This window comes from Medicago truncatula, chromosome 2 (assembly GCF_003473485.1).
Source record: "Medicago truncatula cultivar Jemalong A17 chromosome 2, MtrunA17r5.0-ANR, whole genome shotgun sequence".
Lineage (NCBI taxonomy): Eukaryota > Viridiplantae > Streptophyta > Magnoliopsida > Fabales > Fabaceae > Medicago > Medicago truncatula.
The window spans coordinates 30,647,296-30,662,404 of NC_053043.1; the positions used below are offsets into that span (position 1 = coordinate 30,647,296).

The 15,109-nt window shown below is 37.3% G+C and overlaps 1 non-coding gene across 1 annotated transcript; it reads right to left on the minus strand.

Moving 5' to 3' along the window:
• Positions 1-9,648: 9,648 nt before the first annotated feature.
• LOC120578800 (small nucleolar RNA R71) lies at positions 9,649-9,760 on the minus strand. Its single transcript, XR_005644611.1, has one exon. It is a non-coding gene; the product is annotated as a small nucleolar RNA R71 (small nucleolar RNA).
• Between the last annotated feature and the right edge of the window lie 5,349 nt (positions 9,761-15,109).

Consider the following 15,109-nt stretch of genomic DNA (forward strand, 5'->3'; position numbering starts at 1 on the left):
TTATCTTCCACCATATTCCGAAAAATAAATCCGACGTTGCTATCGTCGCGAATAAGCCAAGGCATATAGCTTGCCGTTTTCCATCCGTATTCGTCTCTATCTTCTCCTAGGTCTATGCATGGCATTTGAGGAAACAAGTGACGTGTATATTGATTTTCACCAAGATGCTCAAAATAAGTGTTAAGTTGTGCCTTCAAATCATCAAGAGAGTCCGTCGGCGTTATCATAACCTTAACCGTCTTTTTAAAAGCGGAGTACCTAACACGGCCTTCAATTTTTGCAACCTCGAACATGTCTCACTTGACAAAAGCTTTAAGAAAAGAATCATAGATTAGAACAAAATTAAATGAAATGTAATAACGAATAAATCAAGTGCGTAAACATTAATAACGAATAAATAAGTATTGCACTAGTTTCACCACATAAAAGTCATATTATCATATATATCAATATAAATTACATAATGTTAATTATATATTGGCCACAAAAAATTGGCATTACAATTTTGACCCCAAAATATACGTTGGTGTAATTTCTACCAAAAAAAAAAAGGACTAACATGGACAAAAAAATCACTCATTAAAGACCAAGTGATTGGAGAAGATCAAGTGACATAAAATCTTCCTCATCTTTCGCAATAACTTCAAATTGTTGCTTTGGTTTTTCGGAAGTGTCCAACAAAATAGGCGCCGCTTTTTTTTACTCCTTTTGTAGTTTTGGCGGTTTGTTTCCACTTTCAATAGCCATGAGCTTTCGGAACACCTCATGTTGATCCAAATACTCATCTTCCCAAGTCACCGCATCTTCTTTCTTGTGATTGTGTCACTCCGTAGATGATGGAGGTAGTGGACAACCATTCTTCAAATAAATAAGCACGAAATGATTCGGAATTGCCCCAAGGCACAAGATGGGAGTTTTTTGATTACCCGGCGGTGGCGGCCCTCTTAGTGGGAAAAAAGATTCCGAGTTTCCAACTTCAAGATTTGTCAACACGACTACACACCTTCTGTAATAATTAGCAACAATGTGTCCCATGTCCGGAAAAGTCAACCACTTATCAACAAGATGTGCACAACTTTTTGTATTTGCGGGAGGATGTAAGCCATTTAAAATGTAGTTATAACGATCCTCACCCACAAATACTTCAACATAATCATCTCTATGATCTATCAACTCTTGAATAAGATGTGTACGGATCATGAGATGATTTTTTCGGTCAAGCCCATGAACTCGGCTATAGCCCGGAATCCACAATGTCCATCGCCAATAACATCCACCACTTTTTCAATAAATGGAAGCATGAAGCGTGGCATATAATCAATAGGCCTCATAACCGGGATACCCTTAGGCTTTGGATACCGAGTAGGTGGTGGAAGTGGGTTAAGCGATGTTTTACCAGGACGAGCACCTTTTTTCCTTTTATATGACGATGTTATTGGTGACGGTGACGGTTGACTATTCGGATTTTGGGAATCAACAACCTCCCACAAAGAAGGGATCCGACTAGTCGATGTAATTTTTCCTTTAGACCTCGCAATGTCGACTTTTTTATTGGCTCCCTTGGTTGGTACTTTTCGTGGTGGTGGAGACATCATGGTGGTTTCAGGAAATGCCAATTGCCGCAAACCCTCTTTGACTTCAAGCTTCATTTGGAAAGGGAGTTTCTTGAGACGTTCTACAATAGCCTTCAACTCAACCTCGACACAAAAACCAACTTCGTTACTTTCTTTCCCATACGTAACCTATGCCAATGGTGGTATATCTCATCCAATAAAATTGATTTCTCTTCAAGGAGCTTAGTAGCAATTTCGCATGCACATGGTAGCCCATAAGATGTCCTTATAGCACAACCACAAATGTCATTGTCCATGCACAATGTTTCCCTAGAACGTGTCTCTTCCAAAGCAATGTTGTCCAAAGCATATCTAGACACATGACCACCTAACCCGGAGTACAAAGTGACATCTTTGAATCTATGTTCCAACACGCTAACGCTCTGACCAAAGGTTGTTTGTATCGCAGTGAACTGAAGCAACAACATGTCATGTATTTTCTCCCAACAAGTACCCAAATCACCCACACTATTGTCCAAATATTTCTTCAATAAAGCATGAGCCGATTCGACCCTGTTGGTAGTCCTGCAACCAAGATGCATCACATGGTCTGTCCATGCCCTCACAATTTTGTCCTTCACTTCATTCAAGGTGGTCATGGCATAATTTTGAAAAGTGGGAAATAACTACATGAATCTTGGAACTCCACTAATGCATTTGCATATAACTCTTGAGTGGGCGATTCAATCATAGCTTTGCATGCGCCTCATTATCTTCTTGAGAACATCGCGATTACTCACCTCTTTCCCATCCTTTTTTCCCAAAGGATATTTACAATCTAAGACGCACATTTGTTTAACATTTGCTTGCACATTAAAGTAACAATTCATTGCATAACTTTCGGGGAAAACATTTGCAACCGCTTTCATCAAAGAAATATCCCTGTCGGTCACAATCACCTTAGGCATATTCATCTTTGACGTAAGAAGTTTACGCAACATTTTTAAAACTCAAACAAAGTTTTCCTCTTTCTCATGTGTCACAAATCCAAACCCAACCGAATATGTCCAATCGATCGAAGTGACCCCAACTACCTCAAACATTGGCATCCTGTACATGTTGGTTTTGTAGGTGGAGTCCATAACCAAAACCGTTGGAAAATTGTTAAACAACTTAACAGATGTTGGATGAGCCCAAAAGATATCTTTGATTGTAGTACTTTCACTTTGTGTTCTTGAGTAATAAGTATAGTTGTGCTCCTCCAACTTCGAGATTAGATATTGCAACGGCTTCTTGTCACCTCTATTTGTCTTCCCTATTTGTTGACGTTCATTGTACACTTGCTTCACATTGTCATGCAATGTGGTCTTTTGTTCTTCAAATGTATCAAAATATTTCTTGGAAGCATCTTGCTCTTGGTCAAGTCACGTACAATTTTCTTGTCGTCCTCCTTTAGTCTACCGACAAGAATGTGTACTTCTAAAGCCGGCTCCATCGCATGGTTGTGAACTCCATTAAGAATGTTCAATCCCCATTCCTTTGTTTGCTTACTTTGATATCCACTAATCATGAACAAGCATCCACATTTTCTTGAGCCCTTTCTCGCATGCTTCGGTTTTTTTTTTCGGCATTTTGTGAGCTCCACTCCTTTCACACACCAGGCGGAACATTGGATTAATTAAGCTTGATCTTTGTGTAACAATTGTAAATCCCGCCTTATTTTCTTGACAACGTGCCCACTCAAGCAATTCTTCTCTATCTTTCGACTTAACGTCGTTCGAAAAAAAACCTAGCCGTGTCAACCTCGTGGGCTTGAAGTGGGAGGACACTAGAGCCGCCAACATACTTTGAAGCTTCAATATGGACGGAAGCTCCATCAATGTTTGGTTTCGCTTCAACCTTAGGCGGTTTGACATCTCCGGAAAATTCGACAAAATTTGGTTTTGTCTCTCCCGGAACATCTTCCGCGTTCTCTACCATTACTATAATTAAACAACATATAAATATGAATTAACAACTAACTAATGCATAAACATCAATGTCATAATGAATTAAAACAAAAAAAAACAAAAGAAAAAAAATTTAAAAACTGGCAGTTGATGAGATAAAACCGCAAGTGCACGGTCTTACCGAAGTAGTATGAAAAGAGTATCGTTCCGACAGGGAGTAGTTTAATTCAATTAACCTTTGATAATGATTAGAGGACAAAATAGTTGTAAGTTGGGGTTTTCAAGCGATTGAAAGATAATAATAATAATAAAAGGAGCCTTGGGATCATTGGTTCATCTAAATAACAAGTCCTTCACAAACCAAACTATAAGCTTATAACTTTATGTTTAGACCTAATTTCTCAAGACAGTTTCTCTTGTGTTCCTTTAGCAACCAAGCCTATTTCGCTGACTTGATTACTATTAGATTTTGGTTCCTCTAACAACCAAGCCTATTTCGCTGACTTGATCATTATTAGTTCCCTTGAAGATCGAAACTATATGTCTCAAAGATTGCAAAGACTATTTCGCTGCCTTTGCAATCCTTGTCTAAATTCACTTGTTTGAATATCAAAGCTCCACTTTCGTTTTATGAATTGATATTTGAGATAATGGATAAACAATTATCAAACCCTCCACTTTCGTTTCCACAGTTTGATAATGGTTGATCCATGTTAAAGCGGTGAATTTAGATAAAAAATTAGGGTTACATAAGATTAAGGCTTAGAGCTTGGCTTGATTAGGATTATGTCATTTAGACTTATCCAACAATCCCAAGACAAGGAGAAGTCTACTCACTCATGTTCATCGTAGACATGGGGAAGAAGAGAGAAAGCATAAAAGTAAATGACAAGAAAATAAAGGAAAAGAAAAGAACTTTTATTAGAAAAGCAATTGTCACTTATTGAATTCCAAGAAAAGATGAATATTTGTGATGGATAGCTACTCTATTTATAGCATACATTCGACTTAAAATCTAAGCAATTACATTACTGGAATGTTCCACAAGAAATTGCGGGCTAAAATAGAGTAGCTTAAAATCTAAGCAAAAGCAGCAAAAGTGACTCTGGAGGGTGGCACGGCCGTGCCAATGCTAGCACGGGCCGTGCCAAGCTTCTGACTTTGGGGAGACATATTTTTGTCTCTGAATCTTCGTATTTTTGTACTAAATCAGCTCCAAGTCCCTTTCTTTGGCTCCAAGACTCAATCCATCCAATATTCGTTCCTGAAATATAATAAAGTGCAATTTGTAGTAAACTAACTCAAAAAGGAAATGATACTAATATAAAATAAAATAAAATCTATTTAAAACTAAACTAAATAACATATAAAAATAGATATTAAATGACTCATCAGCAGTAGCTGCCATTTTTTCGTTGTGAAATTTTTTCACAAGAGTTCCTCAACACCTCACAAGAAAAAAAAAATTAAAAAGCTGTCGAGGATTCCCATGACAGAGTTCTACGTAACTGACGTAGATACCCATAACAAAACCAAAAAATGAACGGATTAAAATGCTCAATACCTGTTTTTTTACGTCAAAAGTGTGTTGATACCTCCTATGCTTGATGCTTGAATGATTTTGGATCAAGATTTGATGAAAAAAAATATTGGATTTGGGGATTGAATGGAGGTGGTATTGAAGTTGATGATGAAAATAGTATGTAGGGGGAGCAGGTGACTGTTTCATTTGATGAAACATATTCCTCGACAGTTATTTCCTCGGCAGTTAACTGCAGCCGGTTTTTTAAATCTTCGGCAGTTAACTGCTGAGGGGGAAAAAACGTAAATTACCTGTGTGCCTCAGCCTTATGCAATGTGTCAACAACAATTCTCTTTTACAATTGGCACGGTTCTGACCATATTTTTTAGGCCGTAGACATGGGGTCACTTTTGCCATTTTTTTTAATAGGGGGCCAAAATTGCAACCTTTGCAAACTTAGGGGGCAAAAAGTGTGTTTTAGCCTATTTTTTAACTAATATATAAATATAAATGTTAGTAAGATGTTGTTTGATTTGTCTCAATGAATATTTTCAAAAGAGGCTTAAATAGGACTTTAGTTCTTACAAACATAGGTCATTTGAATTTTCTTCCCTGAAGTTACTAATCCTTTCAAACATCCACCACAAATATTAATCATTTGAATTTTGGTCCTAATCTTATTTTTTTTGCTGACGTGGACTAGGATTAGTGATTTGGCACAAGCTAATTGGTAAAAGACCATGATGAATCAACAAATAACACATAAATTGACGTTTTTGACCTTATTGTTTCCATACATGTGTAAAATTACCAACTTACTCTTATCTTCTTTCCTCATTCTCCTTTTCTTCTCCTGGATTTAGCAAACTCATAAACAAAACTTAGAACTGAAATTAAGTTTTTTTTTAATAACATAGATTAAATCGCACAATTCAAAACAAGAAAATAAGTCGATTAATCACAAAGGATTCATCATCATATTAACAGAAAAATCCAAAAAACAAATAATGCACTTGCAGTGAGTGCAATAATCATATCTAGGGTTAGACTGTTTATGAGATGCCTTGAGATCTCAAGGATGGTAATTTTAGTGAATAGAGGGTTTGGATAAACCCTCTATTCTAGGTGTTCTGTTAAAGGGGATAAGGATGTTCATCAGGGGATAAGGCCGTTTATCTAGGGTTTTAGTTGTTCCTAGAACGTGTTGATTGGAGGTGCATATAAAGGCAATGGTTTAGCCTATTTATGCCCTAGGGAAGGGCGCTTATGCTCGTTTGGGTACTTGTGAAGGGGAGACGTCATTTATCTCGTTTTCCCAGTCCACAAGCCCCCCAAGCACGAGCCTTGGGACGAGGTGAAGTGTTTTTAATCTAAAATAGGAGATAGGTGGCTACGTTCCCATATCATATGGCTTTCTTTTGTTCATACTGTCTTTTGAAAGGTATTGGGCCCTCCTATTCGGGTTCTCCCGGTCCACAAGCCCCCCAAGCACGAGCCTTACGATGAGGCGAAATGTTTGTGTCTGTGTGACTTATGGCGATTACTCCTTGTGTGACTGGGCGATCTTCCTGAGGGAGTGGTAGTGTGCTGTCTTACATGATGGATTTCAACGGTCGAGATTTGGTGACCTTTCGTTTCCTGCCCACGTGTTCGGATCTCAATGTTAATCGGACATGTGTCAGTCATCAACGGTGGTGTCGGTGGTGTCTTTCACGTTTCCCGATGCGCGTTTTAAGGTTGGTTTTAAAAGTTTTTTTCTTCCCACTTCTTCATTTCATTTCATTTTTTGTTGGTTCCTCTTCTTACCGTTTCTCCCTTGCCTTGTTCCATCTTCGTGCTTCTTTTTGTGGTTTCAAGCTTCGTTCATGATTCCTTCGTTCTCTAGCGTTCATCGACCGTTCTGTTTCTCTCCATTTTTAAGGTAAACATGTTACTCCTTTTTCTGTATTTCCTTCCTGTAGTAGCCATGGTTGTTATTAGGGAGTGTGATGTATTGGGTAGGGTTGTAGCATGATGTAGTAAATCCGCAAGTGCACGGTTTACCGGTGTAGTAATAAGAGTACTGTTCCGACAGGGAGTTGTTTAATTCAATTAACCTTTATGAATGATTAGAAGACAGTTCACTTGAAAAGTTGGGATTTTTAACAATTTAAAAAAACAATAATAAGAAAAGCGTCTTGGAATTATTGGTCCGTCATGGTGAGAAACTCTTCATAAACCAAACCCTATACCTAGAACTTTATGTTGGACCTATTTTCTAAAGACAAGTTTCTCTTTAGCCTATCACATCTCCTTTTGGTCTCAGTGGGTGTGTTTCTCTAGAAACCACGCCTATTTTCATGGTTGATTGCTATTGAAATCCTTGAAGCTCGAAACTTTATTGTCTCAAGGTTTGCTAGACTATTTTCATGTTTCGCAATCATTGTCTAAATTCACCTGTTCCAATATTAAAACTTCATCTTTTGATCCATCGCTTAATATTTTTGATGAATCAGTAACAACTATTAAACTTCATCTTTTGATCCATCGATTAATATTTGTTATTGATTATAAGAACGGTGAAATAGATTAGAAAATAGATTTACATAAAATTAGGGTTCAAGGCTTGGTTTGATTAGGATTAGGTCATTGGACTTATCCAACAATCCCAAGACAAGAAGAGTCTACTCACTCATGTTCATTGTAGACATAGAAGAGAAGAAGTGATGAGTCATTTATATACTATTTTAATATGCTTTTTAGTTTAGTTTTATTTAGATTTTATATAATTTTATATTAGTATTATTTCCTTTTTAGGATAGTTTACTTTAAATTGCATTTTATTATATTTCAGGAACGAATATTGGATGGATTGAGTCTTGGAGCAAAAGAAAGGGGTTTGGAGCTGATTCGGTACAAAAATATGAAGATTCGAGAGAAAAATACGTCTTCCTCAAAGTCAGAATGCTGGCACGGCCCGTGCTAGGCTTGGCACGGCCGTGCCACCCTCCAGAACACCTTTTGCTGCTTTTGCTTGGATTCTGAGCTATTCTATTTTGGCGCACAATCTATCGTGGAATATTCCTAGAATATACTTGCTTAGATTTTAAGTCGAATGTGTACTATAAATAGAGTAGCTAGCCATCACAAATATTCATCTTTTCTTGGAATGCAATATGTGACAATTGTCTTTCTAATAAAAGTTCATTTTACTTTCTTGTTATTTACTTTTATGTTTTCTCTCTTCTTCTCCTTGTCTACGATGAACGTCAGTGAGTAGACTTCTCTTGTCTTGGGATTGTTGGATAAGTCTAATGACATAATCCTAATCAAACCAAGCTTTAAACCTTAATCTTATGTAACCCTAATTCCTTATCTAAATTCACCGCTTTAACATGGATCAACCATTATCAAACTGTGGAAACGAAAGTGGAGGGTTTGATAATTGTTTATCCATCATCTCAAATATCAATTCATAAAACGAAAGTGGAGCTTTGATATTCGAACAAGTGAATTTAGACAAAGATTGTAAAGGCAGCGAAATAGTCTTTATAATCTTTGAGACATATAGTTTCGATCTTCAAGGGAACTAATAATGATCAAGTCAGCGAAATAGGCTTGGTTGTTAGAGGAACCAAAATCTAATAGTAATCAAGTCAGCGAAATAGGCTTGGTTGCTAGAGGAACAAAAGAGAAACTGTCTTGAGAAATTAGGTCTAACATAAGGTTATAAGTTTAATAGTTTGGTTTGTGAAGGACTTGTCATTAGGATGAACCAATAATTCCAAGACTTTTATCTTTTCTTTTATTATTTCCTTTTAATTAAAAAACCCAAACTTTTCTATCTTATAAACCTTTAGTCTAATCATTATCTAAAGTTGATTGAATTCATAACTCCCTGTCGGAACGATACTCTTTTATACTACTTCGGTAAGACCGTGCACTTGCGGTTTTATCTCATCAAGTTTTTGGCGCCGCTGCCGGGGAGTTATTGTAATTTGTTTAACTTTTTAATAGTGGTTAGTCTAAAATAATAATAATACTATATATATATATATATATATTTATAAAATATTTTATTTCCTTTTCTTACCTTTTTATTTCTTATATATTTATAAAATATTTTATTTCCTTTTCTTATCTTTTTTTTTATTTTTTTTATTTTTATTTTATTTTATATATATATATATCTCTCTCTCTCTCTCCCTCCCTTTCTCCTTATTTCTTATTTTCTATCTTTAACCGTTTTGATTTCAGGCATGGCTCAAAGACGATAATAACGACATGGATGAGAAACGTGCTCTCAAAGAGTATGCAATCACATCTTCAGATGAGTCGTACGATGCTATTGTGTACCCAACGGTTGAGGGTAGTAAATTTGAAATAAAGCCTGCACTTATTTACCTAGTGCAGCAAAATCAATTTTTCGGATCACCCACTGAGGATCCAAATCTTCATGTTTCAATTTTTCTAAGACTGAGTGGAACTTTGAAGGCAAACCAAGAGGCCGTAAGGCTGCACCTCTTTCCTTTTTCCTTAAGGGATAGAGCTAGTGCTTGGTTTCATTCATTGACAATTGGTTCTATCACTTCATGGGACCAAATGAGGCGAGCTTTCCTTGCCCAATTCTTTCCCCTTTCTCAAACCACTCAATTAAGGGCGAGGCTTTTTCAATACACTCAAAAAGATGGTGAATCTCTCTACGATGCGTGGGAGCGTTTCAAAGAAATTCTTAGGCTTTGCCCCCATCATGGTTTAGAGAAGTGGCTTATTATCCACACCTTTTATAATGGTCTTTCGCATACCACAAAAATTTATGTTGATGCAGCTGCAGGTGGAGCTTTGATGAATAAAACTTACACAGCAGCATATGATTTGATCGAGGGCATGGCACAAAACCACTATCAGTGGACAAGTGAGAGAGTCATCACTGCTTCCTCACCCTCTAAAAAGGAGGCAGGTATGTACAAAATTTCCTCCCTTGATCATCTAACTGCTAAGGTTGACACACTAACACAAAAATTTGATACAATAAATACTAGTGCTGTCACACCTGCCCCTGTATCACCTCCTTGTGAAGTTTGTGGTGTATTTGGCCATATTGGCATTGATTGCCAACTAGGTACTGTTGTTAGAAGTCCTGAGCAAGTAAACTATGCTCAATATAATCAAGGGTTTAGAAACAACCAATTTTTTTATCAAACCCCTCAAAATCTTTTTGGACAAAAAACAACACCACCCAGTTATGCAAACAACCAAAGAGTCCCTCAAAAATCTAGTTTGGAACTTTTAATGGAAAATTATGTCATAAATCAATCCAAGCAACTCCAAGAGCTTAAAAACCAAACTGGATTTTTGAATGACTCTCTTGCCAAAATCACATCCAAGGTAGACTCCATAACAACTCACAATAAGATACTTGATATCCAAATCTCTCAAGTGGCCCAACACGTGACTGCTTCCTCTCAAACCACCGGGATCTTTCCAGGTCAATCTGAAACCAACCCCAAAGGCCATATCAGTTCTATTACTCTTAGGGATGGTAACCAATTAGAGGACCCCGTTGTGAAAATTAAGAACAATGAAGGAGAGATAGGAAGTGATGAGCCTCAAAGTGAGAAAACTATAGGAGAGAATGAAAAGCCATTTGTTTCACCACCTCGTGAGCCTAAAAATCCATTAACACAAGGTTTTGTCAAATCCAAGTTAGATGACCAATTTAGAATTTTAATTGAAATACTTCCAAACAAATTGCCATCTAAACTTAGGAATCTAGAAAGTTTTCTCATACCTTGTGTCATAGGATCCAAAAGCATTGAGAAAGCCATGTGTGATTTGGGAGAGAATGCCAGGTTGACGCCACTATCCCTTTGGGAAAGATTGGGTATAGGGTAGAGAAACCTCTTGAACGTCAAGCTAATGACTATAAAGAAGCGCTTCGTGGGAGGCAACCCACGCATTTAACTGCTTTTGTTTTGTTTTGTTTTGTTTTTATTTGTTTTGTAGGTAATTGTCCGAGTATGATTCGAGAAAACGGAAAATTTTTGAAGTCAATTTATCCAGAACCTTGGCACGGCCCGTGCTCACACTGGCACGGCCGTGCCAGACCTTGCCCTCCAAAAACCATTCCATTATCCAGGAAGTTGGCACGGCCCGTGCTATGATTGGCACGGCCGTGCCCGACCCCAGGTTTGGTTTTACCTCCCCTTTCATCTTCTTCATCCCCCATTCTCAACCACAAACATCTCTCATCCTTCCATTTTTCTAAAACCTCCATAACCACAAAACCTCAAAAACTCCATATCTCCCTCAAAACTTCACCAATTCACACCATTTCTTTACCCCATCAATCACAAACACCATCCCAATCATAACACACCATTCCAAAACAACTTTCCTCCATCCCTACCAAAAATCATCAAATTCGTAGCCCCCATTCACCTACCTAAAAACCCATAAATTCTTCACCAATTCACCCAACCCAACTCCTAACACTTACTCAAAGCCCAACCCCATCACCCAACCAACCTTTTCCACCAAAAACATTTCCCAAAACCCAACCTTCACCAAAACACAAAAGGTCAACCAAGGTTAAGGATTAATGGCATCTAGGAAAGGTGGAGCAAGCTCTTCCGGAGGACCACAATCAAAGAAGAAAACGCAAGCCAGGAATCATGGCATAGTCTTCAAGGACACCAAGCAAAGGGACAGGTATAAAATTCTTCTCTCTAAACCTTTGCATCCTTGTCGATATCCAGATCCTTATACTTTGAGTGTGCTAGGACTAAGGGATAATGTGTTTAGCTTACTAGGAAATTTAGGATGGGTTGATATGCTTAGACCTATGAAAGGTTTCGAAAATTTCACTTATGAATTCTTATGTTCTATTGAATTTACGACGGATAAAGTGAATTTTGACAACCCCGACCATAGAGTCTCTTTCCGACTTTTGAATATGGATTATGAGATGTCTCTTGAAAATTTCTGTTTAGAGATGGACTTCGCAAATGCGGGGTTCATCCATGACTCTTGGAATCCAAATTTAAAGTCGGAAAACTATGACCCCGCTCTCTTTTGGAAACGCATTACCGGGTTAAGGAAATATAATCCTCGCAACAATAAGGCTAGTAACATTCACAACCCAGTACTTAGATACCTCCAGAGAGTCATGGCTTGTACCATTTGGGGTAGAAAAGAGGTAGGAACAACTAGGACGGATGAACTTTTTATGCTTTGGGCAATGCTTAGTAACAATCCCGTTAATACTTGGTTCTACCTACTTGATTACCTTTCCTCCATAGGAGCTAGACCTGATAATAGAGCTGAGATAGTAGTCGGTGGTATCATTACCTTCATCGCTAGGAAGTTTGGAGTGGGTGAGGAAGATGGGATAAATCCAATTGAGGGCAACAATAGGCTTAATATTGAAACCCTTGTTGCTATGAACTTCATTAAGATTCATCGACCCATGACTTATGCACTTCAACTTCGCATACCTCTTTTATTTCTACTTCCTAACCCATCTCGGACTAACCCCGAGGTGGAGGAAAATTTGTTGTATGTTGGTGATGGATTACAGGTACATGAAGAGCATAATCAAGGTGACGAAGAAGGTGCACACATGCACCATGAAGAGGAGCCCCATGACCATAATGACAACAATGAAAGATGGGCATGGATGCAAACCGAGGTACAAAGGATAAGCACCGAGCAACAAAGGCAAGGTGTTGAATTATCCGGGCTAAGAAATGATGTCCTATGGGGCAACCGCATATCCGAAGAAAATAACCAAATGCTTCGGAACATGATGCAACACTTCAACCCCCAAGGCCCTCCCTATGGACCTCAATAAAAATGTGAGCTTTCCTCTTCCTCTTTTTCACCTTATCTCTTCAATCTCTATCTCACTCTTCTTCCTCTCCTCCTCTTTTATTTTTCTTTTATCTTGAATCATTGAGGACAATGCTTCTCCTAAGTGTGGGGGGAGCCTAATAAAGTGTCTTTAGTCGTAGTGTTTCCAAACTCCCTTGAACTTTATTCTTTTGTTTTGTTTTATTGTAAAAGGCATGGTTAAGTAGCTAATTTTTATTGAAAATATCATGACACAAAAATTTTCATTGTCTCCTCTTATTTTGTTGATTCTTGTACATGAAAGCAAACTCTTGTGTTTTAAGTCTTCTTGATATACCCACATCTTGTTTTAAAGTGAATAAAATTCTCCAAAGAGAAAAACACAAAGTTGCTTCCCTTGAGTAAATGTATGAATAGGTATTTAAGGAAACGCGTTTTAATCTTAGTGGTGCATTAACCTTTAAAGATTCTCAAAAGTGCCAGTAGTATAAGTTAGTATAAGGGAGTTCATAAAAAGCCAAAAAGCCAAATAAATTCCAAGATCTCATCATTGAATCTAGATTGGGGAAGGAGGTAGGCCCTCCGACTTCCTACGTGAAGATGATTGTTATCTTAAGGAAAAACTTTAAAAAAAGCATCATTGAATCTAGATTGGGGAAGGGGGTAGGCCCTCCGACTTCCTACGTGAAGATGATGTTTTAAGGGATACCATTGAATCTAGATTGGGGAAGGGGGTAGGCCCTCCGACTTCCTACGTGAAGATGTTATTCCTTAAATAAAGAACTTAAATGTGCAAATGGCAAAGAACAAAGATTCTCAAATACTCCCATCTCTCTTATATGAATTATAGAAGGAATCTTTCTTGGTTGGTTTAGTGCTAGGATTAGACCATGTTTCCTCATAATGCCTATCTTATACAGGAGCAAGAAAAGGGTTGGACTTCACACACACACTCACTTGAAACTTGATCGTTGGGTTGAATAAAAATTACAAGAAATGCTTGAGTTTGTGATTAGTGTACATTCGAGATTTAAGCCCTTGAGGAGACATGTGCTTTAATTGAATTGTCATTTGATATAACTGTTGGTGCTACTATGTTTATGCCTTTTGCTTGAGGACAAGTAAAGATTCAAGTGTGGGGGAGTTTGATGAGTCATTTATATACTATTTTAATATGCTTTTTAGTTTAGTTTTATTTAGATTTTATATAATTTTATATTAGTATTATTTCCTTTTTAGGATAGTTTACTTTAAATTGCATTTTATTATATTTCAGGAACGAATATTGGATGGATTGAGTCTTGGAGCAAAAGAAATGGGTTTGGAGCTGATTCGGTACAAAAATATGAAGATTCGAGACAAAAATACGTCTTCCTCAAAGTCAGAATGCTGGCACGGCCCGTGCTAGGCTTGGCACGGCCGTGCCACCCTCCAGAACACCTTTTACTGCTTTTGCTTGGATTCTGAGCTATTCTATTTTGGCGCACAATCTATCGTGGAATATTCCTAGAATATACTTGCTTAGATTTTAAGTCGAATGTGTACTATAAATAGAGTAGCTAGCCATCACAAATATTCATCTTTTCTTGGAATGCAATATGTGACAATTGTCTTTCTAATAAAAGTTCATTTTACTTTCTTGTTATTTACTTTTATGTTTTCTCTATTCTTCTCCTTGTCTACGATGAACGTCAGTGAGTAGACTTCTCTTGTCTTGGGATTGTTGGATAAGTCTAATGACATAATCCTAATCAAACCAAGCTTTAAACCTTAATCTTATGTAACCCTAATTCCTTATCTAAATTCACCGCTTTAACATGGATCAACCATTATCAAACTGTGGAAACGAAAGTGGAGGGTTTGATAATTGTTTATCCATCATCTCAAATATCAATTCATAAAACGAAAGTGGAGCTTTGATATTCGAACAAGTGAATTTAGACAAAGATTGTAAAGGCAGCGAAATAGTCTTTATAATCTTTGAGACATATAGTTTCGATCTTCAAGGGAACTAATAATGATCAAGTCAGCGAAATAGGCTTGGTTGTTAGAGGAACCAAAATCTAATAGTAATCAAGTCAGCGAAATAGGCTTGGTTGCTAGAGGAACAAAAGAGAAACTGTCTTGAGAAATTAGGTCTAACATAAGGTTATAAGTTTAATAGTTTGGTTTGTGAAGGACTTGTCATTAGGATGAACCAATAATTCCAAGACTTTTATCTTTTCTTTTATTATTTCCTTTTAATTAAAAAACCC